We start from the raw sequence: 15,980 nt of genomic DNA, 5'->3' as shown, positions 1-15,980 counted from the left end.
CTATATACAGGGGGTACTGGTACAGAGTCAATGTGGAGGCTATATACAGGGGGTACTGGTACAGAGTCAATGTGGAGGCTATATACAGGGGGTACTGGTACAGAGTCAATGTGGAGGCTATATACAGGGGGTACCGGTACAGAGTCAATGTGGAGGCTATATACAGGGGGGTACCGGTACAGAGTCAATGTGGAGGCTATGTACAGGGGGTACCGGTACAGAGTCAATGTGGAGGCTATATACAGGGGGTACCGGTACAGAGTCAATGTGGAGGCTATATTACAGGGGGTACCGGTACAGAGTCAATGTGGTGGCTATATACAGGGGGTACCGGTACAGAGTCAATGTGGAGGCTATATACAGGGGGTACCGGTACAGAGTCAATGTGGAGGTTATATACAGGGGGTACCGGTACAGAGTCATTGTGGAGGCTATATACAGGGGGTACCGGTACAGAGTCACCGGTTCGTCGAGGTAATTGAGGTAATATGTACATGTAGGTAGAGTTATTACAGTATAGATGATAACAACAGAGAGTAGCCGCGGTGTAAAAGAAGGGGAGGAGGGAGGACAGGCAATGTGAATAGTCTGGGCAGCAATTTGATTAGATGTTCAGGAGTCTTATGGCTTGGGGGGGTTAGGAGCTGTTTAGAAGCCTCTTGGACCTGGACTTGGCGCTCCGGTACCGCTTGCTGTGCAAAACAGAAAACAGGAATAGAAAACAGTCTATGACTAGGGTGGCTGGAGTCCTTGACCATTTTTAGGGCCTTCCTCTGACACCGCCTGGTGTAGAGGTCCTGGATGGCAGGAAGCTTGGCCCCAGTGATTTACTGGGTCGTACGCACTACCCTCTGTAGTGCCTTGCAGTCGAGGAGCCGAGCAGTTGCCATACCAGACAGTGATGCAATCAGTCAGGATGCTCTCGATGGTGCAGCTGTAGAACCTTTAGAGGATCTGAGGACCAATGCCAAATATTTTCAGTCTCCTGAGGGGGAATAGGTTTTGATGTGCCCTCTTCACGACTGTCTTGGTGTGCTTGTAATACTACTACTGCTACCCCACTACTACTACTACTACTACTACTGGTGCTACTACTACTGGTGCTACTACTACTGCTACTACTACCCCACTACTACTACTACTACTACTACTGGTGCTACTACTACTACTACTACTACTGCTACTACTACTACTGCTATTACTACTACTGCTACTACTACTGCTACTACTACTACTACTACTACTACTACTACTACACTACTACTGCTACTACTACTAATACTACACTACTACTACTACTACTGCTACTGGTGCTACCCCACCACTACTACTACTACTACTGCTACTGGTGCTACTACTACTACTACTACACTACTACTACTACTACACTACTACTACACTACTACTACTACACTACTACTATCACTACCAAATCTTTTCAGTCTCCTGAGGGGGAATAGGTTTTGTTGTGCCCTCTTCACGACTGTCTTGGTGTGCTTGTAATACTACTACTGCTACCCCACCACTACTACTACTACTACTACTACTGGTGCTACTACTACTGCTACTACTACCCCACCACTACTACTACTACTACTACTACTGGTGCTACTACTACTACTACTACTGGTGCTACTACTACTGGTGCTACTACTACTACTACTGCTACTACTACTCTACTACTACTACTGGTGCTACTACTACTACTACTACTGCTACTACTACTACTGGTGCTACTACTACTGCTACTACTACCCCACCACTACTACTACCAGTGTTGGACTACTTGACTATGTACATGGTGCTTATTACTGATGATACTGCTAGAGTACTGCTGCTACTACAACAGGCAATGTTACTGCTGCACTTTGCACTTAGATGTTCAGGAGTCTTATGGCTTAGTAGTAGCTGTTTAGAAGCCTCTTAGACTGCTGCTACTACACTGCTACTTGCTGCTACTACTACTACTGCTGCACTCTACTGACTACACCACTGGACTACTACTACACCACTACTGACTACTACTACTGGTACTACTGGACTGGCACTACACCACTGGTCCTACTGGGCTACTACTACTCTGTACTGCCTTGCTACTCGGTACTACAGTTACTACTACTGACTGCACAGTCAGGATTACTACTACACTACTACTACTACTACACTATTACTACTACACTACTACTAGTACTACTACTACTACTACTACTACTGCACTACTACTACACTACTACTACTACTACTACACTACTACTACTACTACTAGTACTACCACTACTACTACTACTACTACACTATTACTACTACACTACTACTACTACTATTACCACTAGTAGTACTACTGGTTTATTGTTAATTAACATTGCCTGTCTCCTCTACTCTCCTCCCTCTCTCATTCCAGTAGACAGGATGGCTGAGCTGAGGACTGATGCTGCTGAGGAGAGTAAGGGTGTTTGCCAGAGATATAGTTTCTGGTTTCAACGTGGGATTCTCCTGAGATGCTGGGAGGATATTTTTCTCTATCTTTCCTCTCTCTCTTCATCTCTCTACTAATGATTCTCTCTCTCTATCTCTCCCTCTCCTAACCTAATGGCGCTCTCTCTCCCCCTCTTCAACTCTCTCTCCTCATTCATCTCCCTCTGCTTCTCTCTCTATCTCTCCCTCTCCTAACCTAATGGCGCTCTCTCTCCCCCTCTTCAACTCTCTTCTCTCTCCTCATCCATCTCCCTCTGTTCCTCTCTCTATCTCTCCCTCTCCTAACCTAATGTCTCTCTCTCCCCCTCTTCAACCTCCCTCTGTTCCTCTCTCTATCTCTCCCTCTCCTAACCTAATGTCTCTCTCTCTCCCTCTTCAACTCTCTCTCTCCTCATTTATCTCCCTCTGCTTCTCTCTCTATCTCTCCCTCTCCTAACCTAATGGTGCTCTCTCTCCCCCTCTTCAACTCTCTCTTCTCTCTCCTCATTCATCTCCCTCTGCTTCTCTCTCTATCTCTCCCTCTCCTAACCTAATGGTGCTCTCTCTCCCCCTCTTCAACTCTCTCTTCTCTCTCCTCATTCATCTCCCTCTGCTTCTCTCTCTATCTCTCCCTCTCCTAACCTAATGTCTCTCTCTCCCCCTCTTCAACTCTCTCTCTCCTCATTCATCTCCATCTGTTCCTCTCTCCATCTCTCCCTCTCCTAACCTAATGTCTCTCTCTCTCCCTCTTCAACTCTCTCTCTCCTCATTTATCTCCATCTCTCCCTCTACATCTCACTTTCCTTATTGATCTGAATCCCCCGCTCCACGTCTCTCTCTCTCAACCCCCTCTCTCTACCCCCCCCTCTCTCTCTCTCTCTCTACCCCCCTCTCTCTCTCTCAACCCCCCCTCTCTACTACCCCCTCTCTCTCTCTATATATACATATATATATTCTGGTACACTCAGCGATGAGTGTGTTCTGCTCTCTGATTCCTAAAAAAAGCTCATTCATTACTCAACACATTACTGACTGTACCCAACACCGCTGTGGCTGCCATCTCTCTCTCTCTCTCTCTCTCTTTCTCTGGCAGCAGTCCGTTGGAGGGGTGTAGGTGGAGGAAGAGGATGAGGGGGCTGGGAGAGGAGGAAGAGGAGGCTCAGGTTTTCCTCTGTAGCCCTGAACACTCTGCTGTTCATCACTACTACTACTACTACTACACTACTACAGTCCGTTGGAGGGGTGTAGGAGGAGGAAGAGGATGAGGGGGCTGGGAGAGGAGGAAGAGGAGGCTCAGGGTGTTATGATGGAGGCTGACTTCCATATGTGGATCATTCTAGCCTACCTGGGTATCCTAACAGTATCTGGGGTTTTCCTCTGTAGGCCTGAACACTCTGCTGTTCATCATACAGGCACGGGAAAGTTCTCTGCTCTAACGTTCTATACACTCATGTTGCTAGGCTACAGTCACTAACACAACAGCAGAGCCCTGGTGTATGTATATTTGGTGTAGGACAACTATGGGGGTTGTATAATGATAACACTGTCAGCAGAGGCCCCCAGACACTGCAGTAAGATGTATGATGGTTTGGGGGATGTAGGATGGTTTGGGGGATGTAGGATGGTTTGGGGATGTAGGATGGTTTGGGGGATGTAGGATGGTTTGGGGATGTTGGATGGTTTGGGGGATGTTGGATGGTTTGAGGATGTAGGATGGTTTGGAGGATGTAGGATGGTTTGGGGGATGTTGGATGGTTTGGGGATGTAGGATGGTTTGGGGGATGTTGGATGGTTTGGGGATGTGGTTTGATGGTTTGGGGGATGTTGGGGAGATGGTTTGGGAGATGTAGGATGGTTTGGGGGATGTAGGATGGTTTGGGGATGTTAGATGGTTTGGGAGATGTAGGATGGTTTGGGGGATGTGGGATGGTTTGGGGGATGTAGGATGGTTTGGGGGATGTAGGATGGTTTGGGGATGTAGGATGGTTTGGGGGATGTAGGATGGTTTGGAGGATGTGGGATGGTTTGGGGGATGTTAGATGGTTTGGGAGATGTAGGATGGTTTGGGGGATGTAGGATGGTTTGGGGATGTAGGATGGTTTGGGGGATGTTAGATGGTTTGGGAGATGTAGGATGGTTTGGGGGATGTAGGATGGTTTGGGGGATGTAGGATGGTTTGGCAGATGTAGGATGGTTTGAGGACGTAGGACGGATTGGAGGATGTAGGATGGTTTGGAGGATGTAGGACGGATTGGGGGATGTAGGATGGTTTGAGGATGTAGGATGGTTTGGGGATGTAGGATGGTTTGAGGATGTAGGATGGTTTGAGGATGTTGGATGGTTTGGGGATGTAGGATGGTTTGAGGATGTAGGATGGTTTGGGGATGTAGGATGGTTTGGGGGATGTAGGATGGTTTGGGGATGTTGGATGGTTTGGGGGATGTAGGATGGTTTGGGGGATGTAGGATGGTTTGAGGATGTAGGATGGTTTGAGGATGTTGGATGGTTTGAGGATGCAGAATGGTGTGGCAGATGTAGGATGGTTTGAGGATGTTGGATGGTTTGGGGGATGTTGGATGGTTTGGGGGATGTAGGATGTTTGGGGGATGTAGGATGGTTTGAGGATGTTGGATGGTTTGGGGATGTAGGATGGTTTGGAGGATGTAGGATGGTTTGAGGATGTAGGATGGTTTGGGGGATGTAGGATGGTTTGAGGGATGTAGGATGGTTTGGCAGATGTAGGATGGTTTGGGGGATGTTGGATGGTTTGGGGGATGTAGGATGGTTTGAGGGATGTAGGATGGTTTGGCAGATGTAGGATGGTTTGGGGATGTTGGATGGTTTGGGGGATGTAGGATGGTTTGAGGATGTGGGACTATTTGGGGATGTGGGATGGTTTGGAGGATGTAGGATGGTTTGGGGGATGTAGGATGGTTTGGGGGATGTTGGATGGTTTGAGGTTGTTGGATGGTTTGGGGATGTTGGATGGTTTGGGGATGTAGGATGGTTTGAGGTTGTTGGATGGTTTGGGGATGTTGGATGGTTTGGGGATGTAGGATGGTTTGAGGATGTTGGATGGTTTGAGGATGCAGAATGGTTTGGCAGATGTAGGATGTTTGGGGATGTGGGATGATTTGAGGATGTGGGATGGTTTGGGGATGTGGGATGATTTGGGGGATGGTTTGGTGATGTAGGATGGTTTGGGGATGTGGGATGATTTGGGGGATGGTTTGGTGATGTAGGATGGTTTGGGGATGTGGGATGATTTGAGGATGTGGGATGGTTTGGGGATGTGGGATGATTTGGGGGATGGTTTGGTGATGTAGGATGGTTTGGGGATGTGGGATGATTTGGGGGATGGTTTGGTGATGTAGGATGGTTTGGGGATGTGGGATGACTGACTCAAAATCATTGGCCACTTTAATAAATGGATAACGAGTCACTTTAATAATGTTTACATATCTTACATTACTCATCTCATATGTATATACTGTATTCTATACGATCTACTGCATTACTCATCTCATATGTATATACTGTATTCTATACCATCTATTGCATTACTCATCTCATATGTATATACTGTATTCTATACCATCTATTTTATCTTGCCTATGCCGCTCGGTCATGGCTCATCCATATATTTATATATATATTCTTATTCCATCCCTTTAGATTTGTGTGTATTAGGTAGTTGTTGTGGAATTGTTAGATTACTTGTTAGATATTACTGCACTGTCGGGACTAGAAGCACAAGCATTTCGCTACACTCACATTAACATCTGCTAACCATGTCTATGTGACCAATAACATCTGCTAACCATGTGTATGTGACCAATAACATCTGCTAACCATGTGTATGTGACCATTAACATCTGCTAACCATGTGTATGTGGCCAATAACATCTGCTAACCATGTGTATGTGACCAATAACATCTGCTAACCATGTGTATGTGACCATTAACATCTGCTAACCATGTGTATGTGACCATTAACATCTGCTAACCATGTGACCATTAACATCTGCTAACCATGTGACCAATAACATCTGCTAACCATGTGTATGTGACCAATAACATCTGCTGACCATGTGTATGTGACCAATAACATCTGCTAACCATGTGTATGTGACCAATAACATCTGCTAACCATGTGACCAATAACATCTGCTAACCATGTGTAACATCTGTGTGTATGTGACCAATAACATCTGCTGACCATGTGTATGTGACCAATAACATCTGCTAACCATGTGTATGTGACCAATAACATCTGCTAACCATGTGACCAATAACATCTGCTAACCATGTGACCAATAACATCTGCTAACCATGTGTATGTGACCAATAACATCTGCTGACCATGTGTATGTGACCAATAACATCTGCTAACCATGTGTATGTGACCAATAACATCTGCTGACCATGTGTATGTGACCAATAACATCTGCTAACCATGTGACCAATAACATCTGCTAACCATGTGTATGTGACCAATAACATCTGCTAACCATGTGACCAATAACATCTGCTAACCATGTGTATGTGACCAATAACATCTGATAACCATGTGTATGTGACCAATAACATCTGCTAACCATGTGACCAATAACATCTGCTAACCATGTGACCAATAACATCTGCTAACCATGTGTATGTGACCAATAACATCTGCTAACCATGTGTATGTGACCAATAACATCTGCTAACCATGTGACCAATAACATCTGCTAACCATGTGTATGTGACCAATAACATCTGCTAACCATGTGACCAATAACATCTGCTAACCATGTGTATGTGACCAATAACATCTGCTAACCATGTGTATGTGACCAATAACATCTGATAACCATGTGTATGTGACCAATAACATCTGCTAACTATGTGTATGTGACCAACAACATCTGCTAACCATGTGTATGTGACCAATAACATCTGCTAACCATGTGTATGTGACCAATAACATCTGCTAACCATGTGACCAATAACATCTGCTAACCATGTGACCAATAACATCTGCTGACCATGTGTATGTGACCAATAACATCTGCTAACCATGTGACCAATAACATCTGCTAACCATGTGACCAATAACATCTGCTAACCATGTGACCAATAACATCTGCTAACCATGTGACCAATAACATTTTGATTTGATTTGATTTGATTTGAGGAGTATACCACCTCAGTCATCGGCTTCCTCAATAAATGCATCGATGACGTCGTCCCCACAGTGACTGTACGTACATATCCCAACCAGAAGCCATGGATTACAGGTAACATCCCCACCGAGCTAAAGGCTAGAGCTGCAGCTGTCAAGGAGCAGGACACTAATCCGGATGCTTATAAGAAATCCCGCTATGCCCTCAGACAAACCATCAAGCAGGCAAAGCATCAATACAGGACTAAGATTGAATCCTACTACACCGGCTTCGACACTCGTAGGATGTGGCAAGGCTTGAAAACTATTACAGACTACAAAGGGAAACCCAGCCGTGAGCTTCCCAGTGACGAGGGCCTACCAGACGAGCAAAATGCCTTTTATGCTCACTTCGAGGCAAGCAACACTGAAGCATGCATGAGAGCACCGGCTGTTCCGGACGATTGTGTGATCACACTCTCCATAGCCAATCTGAGCAAGACCTTTAAACAGGTCAACATTCACAAGGCCGCGGGGCCAGAAGGATTACATTTGCATACCGCCCCAACAGATCCACAGATGACAAAATCTCAATCGCACTCCACACCTGGACAAAAGGAACACCTATGTGAGAATACTGTTCATTGACTACAGCTCAGCGTTCAACACAATAGTGCCCACAAAGCTCATCACTAAGCTAAGGACTCTGGGACTAAACACCTCCCTCTGCAACTGGATCCTGGACTTCCTGACGGGCCGCCCCTAGGTGTTAACGGTAGGCAACAACACATCTGCCACGCTGATCCCCAACACGGGGCCCCTCAGGGTGTGTACTTAGTCCCCTCCTGTACTCTCTGTTCACCCACGACTGCATGGCCAGGCACGACTCCAACACCATCATTAAGTTAGCTGACGAAACAACAGTGCTAACCAGGGCCTGATCACCGATAACGATGGGTCAAGAGTTTCATGTTCCTTTTTGTCCACATCACCAATAAACTATCATGGTCCAAACATATCAAGACAGTCGTAAAGTCACAATTTTTGATTTGTTAGGGCAAAAACAAAGCCATCAATTAGGCCAATAAGTAAGGAATTATGATGTATGTAATGTGTTGTCATGTTTTAATTGTATTATAACATTCCTCCTAGGGGACTTACTTGGCAAGGGAAAGCCACAGGGTTTTGAAAAGGTAAGAAACAACCATATCTTTGTCACTAACAAATACAGCCACGGGTGGTAAACAATTTACTCAAAAAGAAAAGGCACCTTGGGAAATATGCAAATGACACTCTTTATACAGCATACAGTGTTAAAACGTCCCGAAATGATTTTCTTTTGAAACTACAGGTGTTAATGAAATTACACTGGGAAAGTGTAACACTAGTTAAAGAGAGTCCGGTTGACTATGAATCGAGTGTTTTTGTTTTACACTGTCGGTGTTGATATTGAGCTATATATATATAGAGCTGACCAATAGGGTACAGGCCAGTGTTTTTCACTGACCAATAGGGTACAGGCCAGTGTTTTTCACTGACCAATAGGGTACAGGCCAGTGTTTTTCACTGTTGGTGTTGATATTGAGCTATATATATATAGAGCTGACCAATAGGGTACAGGCCAGTGTTTTTCACTGACCAATAGGGTACAGGCCAGTGTTTTTCACTGACCAATAGGGTACAGGCCAGTGTTTTTCACTGACCAATAGGGTACAGGCCAGTGTTTTACACTGCCGGTGTTGATATTGAGCTATATATATATAGAGCTGACCAATAGGGTACAGGCCAGTGTTTTTCACTGACCAATAGGGTACAGGCCAGTGTTTTTCACTGTTGGTGTTGATATTGAGCTATATATATATAGAGCTGACCAATAGGGTACAGGCCAGTGTTTTTCACTGACCAATAGGGTACAGGCCAGTGTTTTACACTGACCAATAGGGTACAGGCCAGTGTTTTACACTGACCAATAGGGTACAGGCCAGTGTTTTTCACTGTCGGCCAGTGTTTTTCACTGACCAATTGATATTGAGCCAGTATTATATATAGAGCTGACCAATAGGGTACAGGCCAGTGTTTTTCACTGACCAATAGTGTACAGGCCAGTGTTTTTCACTGACCAATAGGGTACAGGCCAGTGTTTTTCACTGACCAATAGGATACAGGCCAGTGTTTTTCACTGACCAATAGGGTACAGGCCAGTGTTTTTCACTGACCAATAGTGTACAGGCCAGTGTTTTTCACTGACCAATAGGGTACAGGCCAGTGTTTTTCACTGACCAATAGGGTACAGGCCAGTGTTTTTCACTGACCAATAGTGTACAGGCCAGTGTTTTTCACTGACCAATAGGGTACATGCCAGTGTTTTTCACTGACCAATAGGGTACAGGCCAGTGTTTTACACTGACCAATAGGGTACAGGCCAGTGTTTTTCACTGACCAATAGGGTACAGGCCAGTGTTTTACACTGACCAATAGGGTACAGGCCAGTGTTTTTCACTGACCAATAGGGTACAGGCCAGTGTTTTACACTGACCAATAGGGTACAGGCCAGTGTTTTTCACTGACCAATAGGGTACAGGCCAGTGTTTTACACTGACCAATAGGGTACAGGCCAGTGTTTTTCACTGACCAATAGGTACAGGCCAGTGTTTTACACTGACCAATAGGGTACAGGCCAGTGTTTTTCACTGACCAATAGGGTACAGGCCAGTGTTTTTCACTGACCAATAGGGTACAGGCCAGTGTTTTTCACTGACCAATAGGGTACAGGCCAGTGTTTTTCACTGACCAATAGTGTACAGGCCAGTGTTTTTCACTGACCAATAGTGTACAGGCCAGTGTTTTTCACTGACCAATAGTGTACATGTTACACAGGCCAGTGTTTTTCACTGACCAATAGGGTACAGGCCAGTGTTTTTCACTGACCAATAGGGTACAGGCCAGTGTTTTTCACTGACCAACAGGGTACAGGCCAGTGTTTTACACTGACCAACAGGGTACAGGCCAGTGTTTTACACTGACCAACAGGGTACAGGCCAGTGTTTTTCACTGACCAATAGGGTACAGGCCAGTGTTTTTCACTGTTGGTGTTGATATTGAGCTATATATATATAGAGCTGACCAATAGGGTACAGGCCAGTGTTTTTCACTGACCAATAGTGTACAGGCCAGTGTTTTTCACTGACCAATAGGGTACAGGCCAGTGTTTTTCACTGACCAATAGGGTACAGGCCAGTGTTTTTCACTGTTGGTGTTGATATTGAGCTATATATATATAGAGCTGACCAATAGGGTACAGGCCAGTGTTTTTCACTGACCAATAGGGTACAGGCCAGTGTTTTACACTGACCAATAGTGTACAGGCCAGTGTTTTTCACTGACCAATAGGGTACAGGCCAGTGTTTTTCACTGACCAATAGTGTACAGGCCAGTGTTTTTCACTGACCAATAGGGTACAGGCCAGTGTTTTTCACTGACCAATAGGGTACAGGCCAGTGTTTTTCACTGACCAATGAGGGCTACAGGCCAGTGTTTTCACTGACCAATGTGGGTACAGGCCAGTGTTTTTCACTGACCAATAGGGTACAGGCCAGTGTTTTCACTGACAGGCCAGTGTTTTTCACTGACCAATAGGGTACAGGCCAGTGTTTTTCACTGACCAATAGGGTACAGGCCAGTGTTTTTCACTGACCAATAGGGCACAGGCCAGTGTTTTTCACTGACCAATAGGGCACAGGCCAGAGTTAATTAGACACCATTGATTTTTTGTTGCTGTGTGTCTGTCCTCACCGAACGACCCCAACTGACTGTCCTGTGTGTCTGTCCTCACCGAACGACCCCAACTGACTGTCCTGTGTCCATAGTCCTGACATCTCCAATGTGAAGGTAACGACCCCAACTGACTGTCCTGTGTCCATAGTCCTGACATCTCCAATGTGAAGGTAACGACCCCAACTGACTGTCCTGTGTGTCTGTCCTCACCAAACGACCCCAACTGACTGTCCTGTGTCCATAGTCCTGACATCTCCAATGTGAAGGTAACGACCCCAACTGACTGTCCTGTGTCCATAGTCATGACATCTCCAATGTGAAGGTAACGACCCCAACTGACTGTCCTGTGTCCATAGTCATGACATCTCCAATGTGAAGGTAACGACCCCAACTGACTGTCCTGTGTCCATAGTCATGACATCTCCAATGTGAAGGTAACGACCCCAACTGACTGTCCTGTGTCCATAGTCCTGACATCTCCAATGTGAAGGTAACGACCCCAACTGACTGTCCTGTGTCCATAGTCCTGACATCTCCAATGTGAAGGTAACGACCCCAACTGACTGTCCTGTGTCCATAGTCCTGACATCTCCAATGTGAAGGTAACGTCCCCAACTGACTGTCCTGTGTGTCTGTCCTGTGTCCACCGAACGACCCCAACTGACTGTCCTGTGTCCATAGTCATGACATCTCCAATGTGAAGGTAACGACCCCAACTGACTGTCCTGTGTCCATAGTCATGACATCTCCAATGTGAAGGTAACGACCCCAACTGACTGTCCTGTGTCCATAGTCATGACATCTCCAATGTGAAGGTAACGACCCCCAACTGACTGTCCTGTGTGTCTGTCCCCACCCAACGACCCCAACTGACTGTCCTGTGTGTCTGTCCTCACCCAACGACCCCAACTGACTGTCCTGTGTCCATAGTCATGACATCTCCAATGTGAAGGTAACGACCCCAACTGACTGTCCTGTGTCCATAGTCATGACATCTCCAATGTGAAGGTAACGACCCCAACTGACTGTCCTGTGTGTCTGTCCTCACCGAACGACCCCAACTGACTGTCCTGTGTCCATAGTCCTGACATCTCCAATGTGAAGGTAATGTCCTACCCTGTCTGATAACTGAGACTAACTATTGGTCTGTCTGGACAAAGCAGCAGCCAGGGAGGTTTTTAGAGGGTTTAGACAGGAGAACACACACACACACACACACACACACACACACACCCCACACATACACACACACACACACACACACTGTCCTGTGTCCATACACACACACACACACACACACACACACACACACACACACACACACACACACATACCACACACACACATACACACAACACACACACACACATAACACACACACACAAAGCACACACACACACACACACACACACACACACACACACACACACACACACACACACACACACACACACACACACACACACACACACACACACACACATACACACACACACACACACACACACACATACACACACACACACACACACACACACACACACACACATACACACACACACACACACACACACACACACACACACACACACACACACACACACACACACACACACACACACACACACACACACAGAGGAATAATCATCACGATGTAGCCTGTGAAAATGTTGTATCAATCAATTAAGGATCAATAACGGTCTGAAAGTGGAGGGGGGGGGGGGGGCAGCCAGGTCACCCGTGATACAGGTCAGTGTTTGACGTCCGTCTGACTGAGGAACGTCCGGATGTGTAGTGGGAAACCAGGCCGCTAGGGGCAGCGGTGAGCTAAATAGGTGAGAAAACGGTGGGAAAAGTAGGTTTTTTGTTCTGCCTCTGAGTCCAAACGTTGAGGAACGTTGGGATGTGATGTGGAAACCAGGCCACTAGGGGCAGCGGTGAGCTAAATAGGTGAGAAAACGGTGGGAAAAGTAGGTTTTTTGTTCTGCCTCTGAGTCCAAACGTTGAGGAACGTTGGGATGTGATGTGGAAACCGGCCACTAGGGGCAGCGGTGAGTTGTAGTTTTTTTTTTGTTCTGCTAGAGTGTTGTGGACGAGCTTATTCATCTGCCTCTGAGTCCAAACGTTGCAGGTTCAAATCCAGCAATAGAAAGTTGTTTTTTAGATTTTTAAAAACGTTTTTTTAAGCCCATCCCAAACCTTAACCCTTACCTTAACCATTCAGGGTTAATACCCTGTGTGGATCACTTGGTAGAGCATGGTGCTTGCAATGCCAAAGTTGTGGGTTCAATTTCTACAGGGGACCAGTAAGAAAACATATATATTCACTACTGTAAATTACTCTGGGTAAATGTAGAAGAAGAAAAAAATCTGACTTTGAAATTGGACTTTTGCAATCATTTCTAAATTTGACATCAGAGAAACACGGATGAATGTTGAATTCTGACGTGAAGACTGTGAGAGCGAGTTGGAATCTGTCCCGCGGCCTGATAACTGAAGAGGAACACCGAGAGGCGCTTTCTAACGTTCTAAAGCGGAATATCAGTATCTATCTAACGGGGTCTGGGGGAGGAGGAGGAGGAGGCCAGGTGAGGAGGAGGAGGAGGAGGCCAGGTGTGGAGGAGGAGACCAGGTGAGGAGGCCAGGTGAGGAGGAGGAAGCCAGGTGAGGAGGCCAGGTGAGGAGGAGGAGGAGGCCAGGTGAGGAGGAGGAGGAGGAGGCCAGGTGAGGAGGAGGAGGCCAGGTGAGGAGGAGAAGGAGGAGGCCAGGTGAGGAGGAGGAGGCCAGGTGAGGAGGAGGAGGAGGAGGAGGAGGCCGGAGGAGGAGGAGAAATCCTTGTTTTATGTAACGTCCTCTGTTTCATCCCTCTCTGCTGAGTATGGAGGCGGAAGAAGTGAGAAACTGAAATGGTAATTTCCAACCCAAAGCTCCCCTCCTTCATCGATCGATCGTGTGGATGTTTCGTCTGTGAGGTCTGACTCTAAACAGCATTCTGTCAGCACATACCATGTCAACACAAAACCCCATCTGATATACAAAGCTGCGAAATTAACAAATTAAATCGTCATTTTATGTATCTTTTACTATCCATTTTAATCACACCGCTTACCTCACTGATTTTTGCCGGTGGTAGCTGTTGCTCAGACCGGCTCCGTTTTAGGCTACCGGCGTCGGTATTTCGGTAAGGTGAGACGCGTCCCTCTGTTTCCTAAAAATACCGGGAAGTGCCCGGGACTTTTCCGCGTCAAGTGGTTTCTGTTGTGTTCTCACACTGCGCACTACCAGTTCTCTCGCTCCGTCCAAATGGACAACTGGCCAATGTGACGGTTTAAATCCGCAGTCTGAAGTATATTCTACCGGCGATGACGGGATGTTGAGCACTAGATTCCCTTCTCCGGGATTTAGTGGTCGGTCAGTCCGTTACTATAGAGCCGTGGGGCCGGTTTCCAGTTGGGTTGTCGGTCGGTGCTCTCTCTCTCTCTCTCTGCAGAGGCCGGGAGATGCTGAGGAAGTTACTGTAACCGGGGAATGGCGGGGATAAGTCGCAAACTGGCTGTTCACTCCCTGCTGCTGCTGAGCGGAGCTTCAATGTGTGTGTGTGTGTACGCGCGTGCGTGCATAAAAGTGTGTTTCCCCGAGGATGGTTAGTTTGATGAGGCGAGTGAACCAGTCAGGAGAGGAGAGAGTTTGCTCTGTAAACTCTCTATTTTTGCCTTGTTGACTGTGGAGGGAGAGGAGGGAGAGGAGGAAGGGGACGAGAAAGGAGGGGGACAGGGAGGGGGCGAGAAAGGAGGGGGAGAGGGAGGGGGCGAGAAAGGAGAAGGAGAGGGAGGGGGCGAGAAATGAGGGGGCGAGAAAGGAGGGGGGAGATAAAGAGGAGGGGAGAGGGAGGGGAAGAGAAAGGAGGGGGAGATAAAGAGGAGGGGAGAGGGAGGGGGAGAGAAAGGCACATACCCAATCCCTATTCCCCATCTCTCCAACCTGGTCTCAGAGAATTACGTATTATTCTGTATGTAAATCTTAGACACCCTATTTAATATGATATGTTCTGGTACTGTATGTAAATCCTAGACACCCTATTTAATATGATATGTTCTGGTACTGTATGTAAATCCTAGACACTCCATTTAATATGATATGTCTCTGATATGTTATGAATGACAAAATGTACAATTGTTGGGAATCAGCAAAAACGTATGATATGTTACGAATTTCCAATTTGTAGTTAAATAAAAATACATAATTGAAAACGTTAGCTAGGTGACTAGGTGGCTAACGCTAACGTTATCCAGTTCTAGGAGTTAAGGGTTAGTTAACATGCTAACGTTAGCTAGGTGACTAGGTGGCTAACGCTAACGTTATCCAGTTCTAGGAGTTAAGGGTTAGTTAACATGCTAACGTTAGCTAGGTGACTAGGTGGCTAACGCTAACGTTATCCAGTTCTAGGAGTTAAGGGTTATTGTTAAGGTTAGGAGGTAGGTTAAAGGGTTAGGTTTGGAGGAAGGGTTAGTTAACATGCTAACGTTAGCTAGGTGACTAGGTGGCTAACGCTAATGTTATCCAGTTCTAGGAGTTAAGGGTTAGTTAACATGCTAACGTTAGCTAGGTG

The 15,980-nt window shown here is 46.3% G+C and overlaps 1 protein-coding gene across 1 annotated transcript in view; it reads right to left on the bottom strand.

Moving 5' to 3' along the window:
* Positions 1 to 15,068, bottom strand: part of LOC135570964 (guanine nucleotide-binding protein G(I)/G(S)/G(O) subunit gamma-13-like) — a 47,893-nt gene extending 32,825 nt beyond the window's left edge. Inside the window, exon 1 of the mRNA XM_065016786.1 lies at positions 14,481 to 15,068. The gene's annotated coding sequence lies outside the window, so the exon portion shown is untranslated. The remainder of the gene's footprint in view (positions 1 to 14,480) is intronic.
* Between the last annotated feature and the right edge of the window lie 912 nt (positions 15,069 to 15,980).

This window comes from Oncorhynchus nerka, unplaced genomic scaffold, assembly GCF_034236695.1.
Source record: "Oncorhynchus nerka isolate Pitt River unplaced genomic scaffold, Oner_Uvic_2.0 unplaced_scaffold_870, whole genome shotgun sequence".
Classification (NCBI taxonomy): domain Eukaryota; kingdom Metazoa; phylum Chordata; class Actinopteri; order Salmoniformes; family Salmonidae; genus Oncorhynchus; species Oncorhynchus nerka.
This window is presented reverse-complemented; position numbering and strand designations above follow the sequence as displayed.